Raw genomic sequence first — 9592 nt, 5'->3', positions numbered from 1 at the left:
CAAATGAGGAAAAAGCTGAGTAGATAAGGAGGAGGCTGAAGCAATGCAGAGGTTGGTGACAGCACGATTCATTACTACCCCAGAAGATATTGATTAGGCCCCATTCCTTTCCATGGTACCTGGATCTAGGTTCAGAGATCTTTCTTGACCACATATAAGATAAGAGAAATAGGGGAACCAGCAGTTAGCGTAATGGCTGTGTCGCTGGACTCCCACGTAGTTGACCGCTGTTCACGTCCCAGACCCGGTGGCTTAAAACTCACGCCGGGCGCGTGTGCGGGCATGCCCAAGATCCTGAGAGGAGAATGGAGGAGAAGGGATTGTGGCGTGACCATCCCCCCTGGGGGATGATTGCTCGCTTTCTGTCTCTGTGTCTCTCTCTGTCTGTCTGGCGAGCGCATGCGCCCTATAGCGAAAACCTCTCCAAAATAAAAAAAGTTAATAGATGACATTACACACATACACACATAAATACACACATCCACTATATTTTCTTTATTCACTCATTCTTTGATGGATACTTAAGTTGATTTCATAACTTGGCTATTGTTAATAATACTGCAATAAACAAATGAACATGGGGGGATGCAGATATTTCTTTGACATACTGATTTTATTTCCTTTGGATGTATACCCAGAAGTGTGATTGCTGGATCATATGGTAGATCTAAGTTTTAGAGAAACGGTTATACTGTTTTTCATAGTTGCTGTGCTAATTTACACTCCCTCTGATAGTGGACAAGGGCTCCCTTTTCTCTAGTCCTTGCCAGGATTTGTTATCTTTTGTCTTTTTGTTGATAGCCATTCCAGCAGGTGTGAGGTAATGCTTGTTGTGGTGTTAATCTGGGTATCCCTGACGATTAGTGATGCTGATCATTTTTTCATGTATCTGTTGTTCAACAGATGTTTATATGTCTTCTGAGAAATGCTTACTCAAGGGGCTGGCAAATGGCGTGGTGGTTAAAGGTGCTGGACTCCCACATGGGCGACCACAGTTCAAGTCTCGGACCTGGTGGCTTGCTTTCTCACTTCCTCTCTCTCTCTGTCTCTCTCTTATCAAACTGAAAAATAATAATGATAATAATAAATAAAATGAAATAAAAAAGAAATGCTTACTCAAGTGCTATGCCCATCTTAAAAAATAGGCTATTTTCTTTCTATTGAATTATTTATGTATATTGGATATGACTCTTCTTGTCAGATGTAGTTTACAAATTTTTCTCCCATTTCATAGGTTGTCTCTTCACTTTATTGATTGTTTCCATTGCTGTGCAGGAGTTTTTTATTTTGATACAATTGCACTTGACTAATTTTGTGTTAGTTACCTATGCTTTAGGAGTCATACCCAATAAATCATTGTCAGACCATTGTCAAGGAGTTTTCCCCCTATGCCTTATTTTAGTAGTTTTATGGTTTCAGATCTTACATTAAAATCTTTAATCTATTATTAGTTGATTTTTGTATATGGTATGAGATAAAAATCCAATTTCTTTATTCTGCATGTGGATATCCAATTGTTCCAATGCCGTTTATTAAAAAGTCTGTTCTTTCCCCATTATTTATTCTTGGCAGCTTTGTAGAAGATCAATTGACTATAAATGCATGGATTTATTTCTGAACTCTCTTCTGTTTTATGGGTCTATGTGTCTGTTTTTGTGTCAGTACCAAGTTGCTTCGATTACTGTAATTTGTAATGTATTTTGAGATCAGGTAATGTGATCTTCAGCTTTGTTCTATTTGCTTAAGATTGCTCTAGATATTTTGGCTCTCTTGTGATTTTGTACAAATTTTAAGATGATTTTTTCTGTTTTTGTGAAAAATATCATTGGTATTTTGATAGTGATTATATTGAATCTGTAGATTTCTATAGCTATTTTAACAATATTAATTTTTTCCAATCCTTGACCATAGGATCTTTCCATCAATGTTTTATAGTTTTAAATTTGTAGACTTATAATGTCCTTAATTAAATTTATTCTGAACTATTTTCTTATTTGGATGCTGCTGTAGTAGTCTCACTTCTTAGATTTGATTTTTTCCTTTTTTTTTTTTTCTCCTATACCCATGGTTATCTTACTCCTTTAATTGTGGTTGCTTTCAGCTTCTCAGGCTTTAGTGGGAGAGCTGCTGTATTCTTTTTTTTTTTTTCCTGAAGAGATTTTTGCTATAGGGTGTGTGTGCTTGCCAGAGAGACAGAGACAGACAGAATGTGAGAAGTCACCCCCCAGGGTGATTTTACCACACTTCCTTCTCTTCCATTCTCCTCTCAGGATTTTGGGGACACATGCACATGTGCTTGGTGAGAGTGTTAAGTTGCCAGGTCTGGGGCTCAAACCATGGTCAATTATGTGGGAGTCCAGTGATATAACCATTATGCCATCTGCTGGTCCCAGAGAGCTGTAGTCTTAATTCCCTTTCCCTGAGTCATTTTTTTCCATCCCAAAGGACCTACCAGGTAATACTCAGAGCTTTTCTTAGAGACAGAATTCAACTACTTTAACCATGTGTTATACTCTTGATTTGGCTTTTTTTCCCCCCCGAGTTATTTTTGCTATAGGGTGCATGCAGCTTGCCTGAGAGAGAGAGAAAGCAAAAAATCATCCCCCAGGGCAGATGGCCACTTTGCAATCCCTTCTCCTCCATTCTCCTCTTGAAATCTTGGGCACACACATACCCATGCCCTGAGTGAGTTTTAAGTTTTAAGAGTTTTAAGCTGAGTCTGGGACTCAAACTGCAGTCAACTACATGGGAGTGCAGTGACGTAACCATTATGCCATCTGCTGACCCCTTGATTTGGCTTTTGAATTGAGGCTGAGTTTTAATCAAACTCTGTCCTGTACAAGTTTTAAAACTTTTATCTTTTACTGTTTGAAAATGAAAACCAGTAGGTTTCTAACCGTGTAACTCTCAACTCTCTGAACCTTCTCTTTTCCCTTTCATGCTTGTAAACAGTCCAGTGTGTGTGCGTGTGTGTGTGTGTGTGTGTGTGTGTGTGCGCATGCATGCACACTTATCTATTTCTACATTGTTAAATGAAACCAGCAGTAACCAATACACACTACTGTCTGGATTTCAACACTTCTTTGACATTCGCTTGACACATGGTTTTTCAAGTTGTTGAGTGCAACATCACGTTTTGCTGCTGCCTGACATAGATCATTATTCCTCTGGCTTCCATGAACAGTTTCATCATAGTGGTCATTTGACTGCTAAGTCAATGCCACATAGTTTCAGTGTTTTTCTTATGGTAACAACCCTCTTCTAGGTACCAATCTCTCTATCAATCAGCATAGGTTATACTATAGTAATATGCCAATGTTATCAGTATCTTAACAACACAAACACTCATTTCTTATTCATTATACTTGTCCAATTAGGCTAGTGGGACAGTTTGCCCAAAATACTCACTTGAGGATCCAGACTAAGGCTTATCTAGACATGTGCATTCATGAGCACTGCAGCAGTGGCAAAGCACATGGAAAATTGTGTTCTGGCTCTTAAAGTGAATACCTTGAAGTTATACATGTCATTTCTGCTTACATCTCATTAGACAAAGGTCATAGGAGCACACAGGACTTAGAAAGAGTAAGGAGGTAGTACTGCTACACATCACATGTCTCACATATCTGAATGTGTTTGAATTCACTTCCTTGCATAATTGATCTTTTAGGTGAGGTATTAGTCTGCTAGGGCTGCCAAGACAAAGTACAGCAGAATAAGTGACATAAACAACAAAAATCAATTTTTTTCACAGTTCTGGAGGTTGGAAATTGAGATTATTATTTTTCAGGGATTGGAGAGAAGATTGTAGCATGAACATCTCTTTTAAAAATTATTTTAATTTATCTTACGTTCATTCATTGTATATCATTGCAGCACCACATGAGTTTTCCCATCCAGAATACACTGTATATTGACTCAGTCAAGGATATTATCATACATGTTATTGTCAACAAATATTTTCCAGTTCTTGTTTCTTATATATTTTGCTCCCCCCCCTTTGATTCCCTCCCTCTCACCCTTTGCCATTTCCCATCTTCCTCCCCATGGTCTCTGGTATCTACAATTCCTTTTCATGCTATTTTTTCCCCTCACATTTTATTGATTCACAAAATTCTTAATCTAAGTACTTTCAATAGCAAGTGCAGCTGATATAAGCATATCTATGAACACATGTCTGACTTTAGGAATAAAATTCAGCGAGTAGAATGAACATACTATAAGGTACACCTTGCTGAGGCTATGTAGCTTACTATGGTCATTAAGTAGATTTTCTTTCTCATTTATTTTTTTTAATTTCAAGAAAAGAAGTTTTAACTTTAATAAATCAAAATAAAAAAGTTAAGAAAAATTTGCTTAAGAATTAATACCAGGAAAAAAGTTAGGATTCAAATAGTAGGTAGATATTAAACATTCAGAAAACAGATATGGACAGAGCCAAAATTTAGTAACAGGTGCACTGTTATTTTCTTTAGAAACATTTTTTTTCTCTCTCCATTTCCCCTTTTACCAAAGAGAGGCATAAACTATTTGCAAAAAAAAAAAAAAAGTTTTAGTTTCAATTTGGTCTTCTATTTGCATAAAGCCCCATAAGAATACTAATTAATTTAGTTGACTTTGCTGGAATCTTTTATAGGGAATTTCAGACTAAACTCTTTAAAAAGCTTCCCAGGGCTACTGAGCCAAGTCAGGAAATCACCATTTGATTCTACCTTTAAGTACTTGTACTCAAAAGTTTTGGGGCCTGTCAAGAAGTCACATTTTTCACTTACCTGCCAGGCTGAACTGTTTATGGTACCATGCAATATTTCCAAGAACTTCTGGTAGCTTTATTGAGATATACCTTAGTTCTTTAGATTCCGGTCATATCTTCAAATATGGCATTCCATTTAAAGCCCTGGTAATATCCAGTATTTCCAATTTCCGATGCAAGGTAACAGATATTATTGAACTTATGCAAATAACCATTCTGATACACAGTAAGAATACTCAGATATTTTCCAGTTCCAGAGGGGTCAGGAAGGGAGAAAAGTTTGTTTCAACTAAAAAGAAATTAACAAATCGCTGAACCTACCAATAGCTCAAAAGAAGACAAAAACACTTAAATCTATTAAACAAAGCATAGAAGAAAATCAATAATATTTTAGTTAAAAGTCATAAAGTTCTATTTTATCAAAAGTCATAAAGTTCTATTTTACCAGTTCATCCTCACGTAATTAATCTCTTCTGTTGAATTTGCAGTGTTACTGTGGTTTAATCTTTCATTTTAAATTCTGAATGTTAACATTCAAAGTTATTATTGATATTTCTGGACTTGTCCCTACCATTAAGTTGGCCATTTTTTGTTGTTGTTGTTTTTGTTGTTGTTCTCTTATTTCTGTGTCTCAGTTTTTAGTTTTTCTGGTATAGCACTGCCTTTAGGACTTCTTGAAGAGCTGGTCTGGTGGTGGTAAATTTGTTCAAGTTTCGTTTATCTGAGAATGTTTTTATCTTTTCTTCCCATATGAAAAATAATCTTACCAGCTATGGTATTCTTGGTTGATTGTTTTTCATTTAACACTTTGAATACATTTTCCCATTCTTTCCTTACTTGCTTTATTTCCAATGAGAGGGCTGACGTTAGCCTGATGGAGTATCCTTTGTAAGTAACTTGACATTTCTCTCTTGCCAATTTCAGTATATTGTCTTTGTCTGTGAATTTGGCTAATCTGGCTATGATGTGCCTTGGAGAAGATCTTGGATTGATTCTATTTTGGGTCCTCTGTATTTCTTGGGTCTGGCTATTTGAATACCTCTCTAAGTTGGCAAAATTTTCTTCCAGGATTTCATAGAATGGTTTATATTCTTCTGGGATACTGATTATTCAGATGTTTGGGTATTTAATGGTATCAAGTATTTCTTGTATATTATTCTCATGTTTTTGGTTATTTTCTCAGTCTTTTTGGTGATTTTTTAGGTCAGAGGTTTTGTCTTCTACATCTGAGATTCGATCTTCTGCATGATCTAATCTGCTTTAAATACTTTTGAGAGAGGTTTTGATTTCCTGTATTACAACCTTCATCTCTAACAGCACCACTTGATTCTTTTTTATGGTGTATATTTCTTCTTTCAAGTCATAGAAGGACTTCCTCACCTCCTGGAACTTATTGTCTCTTTTCTATTGCATCTTCCAGAGTTAATTTTCTCTCTTCTCTTGCATCTCTGTTAGCTTTGCCACTATGAATATTCTAAATTATTTGACATTTCTATGAATTCCATTGTACTATCTGTGGATGAGAAGGGGTTGTTTTTTACCCTTGGGGGAGAGATATCTTCTTAGTTTCTCATATTTCTTGTGCCTCCGTGGTGGTTTCTGGCCATCTGTTGGATTATGTTTTTCTCCTAATTTCTCGAATTTAAATCTGAGTGTTCAGAGATGTGCTGGAGGAGATGATCTGCAATCTTTCTGCAGTTCTGTTTCCCTGATGCTCGTCAAGCACCCTGCACTTTTGTCATTGAAACCAGGTATTACAAAGGCCTCCAGATTTCTAGAGAACAGGTGCACCTGGACTGAGCCGTGGGCTTTCAACCGAGAGTTTGGAGGCATGTTGGAGGAGATGAACTACATTCTCTCTGCAGCTCAATTCTTCTCCCTGCTGCTCACTCTGCAGTCTATTCAGATGTTTGTCTATTGTCCACTTTGACCTGTCTAGAAACTCAGTGTGTGGAGACTGTCCAACTTTCTGGGTTCCGAGGGTGAAGTTGGACAGGAAATCTTCAGTTGCCCTAGTCTCTGAAAGGATCAGGGCACAGCTCAGATATAAGATTGGTTCTGAAAGGGCCTGTGATTTGCCTGTCCATCTTAGGTCTAGAGGGTGAAGTTGAAGCAGAAAATCTCTATCTTATTTCGTTTTAATTATTAGAAGATATGTGTGCTCTCCAGAGAGACAGAGAGTGAGGAAGCATCCCCAATGGAGCAGGGTCATGCTGCAATCCCTTCTCCATTTCTTCATCTTGCTGGGATTTGGGGCATGTGTACACCTATGCCTGTCTGAGATCGGAATACAAACTGTGATCACCCATGTGGGATCTGGTCCCTTTAACTATTAGGTACCAGCTCCAATAGGATCTTGTTGATGATGCTTCTGTCTTCATCCCCCACCATATAAATGAAGGAAATAAACATATTTATTTGTTTAAAAAAAAACCATTTTGGCAGAGTTGGTTTCTTCTGAGGCCTTCTTCTGTGGTTTGCAGGTGGTTGTTTTCTCCTTGTGTCCCCACATGTCTTCTCTGTGTATGTGTCTGTGTCCTAATTTCCTCTTTTTATGAGGACACCAATCCTATAGGATTAAGAGCTACCCTAATAACCTCATTTTAACTTAATCACCTCTTTAAAGACCTATTCTCTAAGTACAGACTGTATTGGCAGTTAGGACTTCAACATACAAATTTGGGGAGGATACAGTTTAAGCCCATAACAACTGGAAACAGAAATTCTAGTTTTGAAATGATTTTTTTTCAGAATTTTAAAGATATTGCCTTACAACCTTCTAGTTTATAGTGTGGACAGCTTAATGGTTCCAAAATTAGTCTGATTTTTGATCATTTGATTGTGACCTGATTATTAAACACTTTAAGACCTCTTTGTCCTCAGTGTTTTAAAATTTTATAATAACGCAAATCAGTTTTTAACCATAGATAATGCTCTTCGTGGCCCTTTTTGATTTTTTTTTTTTTTGAGAGTTTTTTTTTTTTTTCTTGTTATAGGCCATGTGTGCTTGCTGAAGACACAGAAAGAGAGAAAGTGAAAAATCACCCCTAGAGGGGATGGCTATACCATAATCCCTTCTTCATTCTCCTGGGATTTTGTGCATGCATACACATGTGCCCAGTGTGAGTTTTAAACCACTGGGTCCAGGACTAGGATCACTGTCGGTCATGTGGGAGTCAGGCACCTTAATCTTGATGCCACCTGTTGCCCTGCTCTTTCCAATTCTGAAACTCATGTCTTCTGTTTTTTGGTTTATGGTTATACTTTGATTTTTTTTCCTTCTTTCTTTTTATTTTTTAAGAGAGGTTTTAGCTATAGGGCACATGCACTTGCCAGAGGCACAGAGACAGAGAGACAGAAAGCAAGAAATCACCCCCCAGGGGGAATGGCCATACCGCAATTCCTTCTCCTTCAGTCTCCTCCTGGGATCTTGGGCACACACACACATGTGCCCATCATGAGTTTTAAGTCACTGGGTCTGTGTCTTGAACTATGGTCAACTACATGGGAATTCAGCAATGTAACCATTACGCCATCTGCTGGCCTCCTTCCTTTTTTCTTCTCTTCCTCCCTAAAAGTTGGAGGCAACCCCAACAGACTTTTGATACTGTAATCTACTCCCAGCCTCCACCAGGCTGATCACAGTGACACATGCATACCTCGTATGCACCGGGAAACCTCAGGACCTTCCTGTGGGTGCAGCATCACAGAGTGTTGAGTTACTGTGCCATCAGCTGGCCTTTTTTTTTCTCCCACTGTAGGGTGCATGTGCTTGCCAGAGAGAGACAGTGAGAGAAAAAGTGAGAACTCACTTCCCAGGATGGATGGTCACACTGTGATCTGTTTTCCTCCATTCTCCTTCCAGGATTTCGGGTGTACACACATGTGTTGGACATGATTTTCAGTCTGCTGAGGCTGGGACTTGAACTGTAGTTGGCCATGTGGGAGTCCCACACCCCCAACTGCCATGCCACCTGTTGGCTCCAAGATAGCCTATCTTCGAGGATCTTAACATTGGGTTGTTTGGAAAGTCATGATGTATTTTTGTAGAAAAGTGGTCCAGTAGAACTTGGCAACCTTGGGCTGCAAGGACAACCCCAGCCAAGAGGAGAGCTTTCTGTACTTTGCCAATGGCAGCAATCTGCTAACCAAGAGGATTTACCTCTAAAACCCCTCGGTCTGCTGCAAGAATGTAACCCACCTGCAGGCAAGAAGGAGTTAAAAGTGGAATGTATGTCATAATAGAAGTTGAAGTTTCAACTCAAGAAGGAAGAGAAATAACGTGTTGAAGTAATCATGACAGGTTATGAGGGTGCAGACCAATGACCACACAGTAAAAAGGTTATTTGCATGGGTGCAAAATAAAATGGTTTGCCAATGGAGTATCAAAAGAAGTTAAAAGCCATAGAACCAAATGACTGTAAAAGGAAAGTCTCAGAAGAAACTGAAGACATTATTGAAAAGGGAGAAGCAAAACTCATTAAACCATAACAGATTATGGGGCTGGCAGGTTGCATAGTGATTAGAGCACTGGACTCCCACACGGCCAACTGCAGTTCAAGTCCAAGACCTGGTGGCTTGCTTTTTCACTTTTCCTCTCTCTCTCTCTCTCTTTGGTGAGCACACATGCCCTATAGCAAATTAAAATGAATAAATAAATAGACAAATAAAATTAAATATTTTTTTAAAAGAACATAACAGATTATATCTAAGGATATTCTATGTGTTAATATAAATATTTTTAATGTTTGGGAATAGGATCTGGAATATCTCCATGTTTAATCTATTTTTCAAGGATACTATTAAGGGCTATTTCACGGGGGTTATTTCTTTTCAGAC

General features: G+C 38.1%; 1 pseudogene; it reads left to right on the top strand.

The window, feature by feature from the left end:
• Positions 1–4799: 4799 nt before the first annotated feature.
• On the top strand, positions 4800–9244 carry LOC114008678 (gamma-glutamylcyclotransferase pseudogene; annotated as a pseudogene).
• The last annotated feature ends 348 nt before the right edge of the window (positions 9245–9592 follow it).

This window comes from Tupaia chinensis, unplaced genomic scaffold, assembly GCF_000334495.1.
Source record: "Tupaia chinensis unplaced genomic scaffold, TupChi_1.0 Scaffold000366_1, whole genome shotgun sequence".
Lineage (NCBI taxonomy): Eukaryota > Metazoa > Chordata > Mammalia > Scandentia > Tupaiidae > Tupaia > Tupaia belangeri.
Note: the sequence above shows the minus strand (reverse complement) of the source record. Positions and strands in the feature narration are given on the sequence as shown.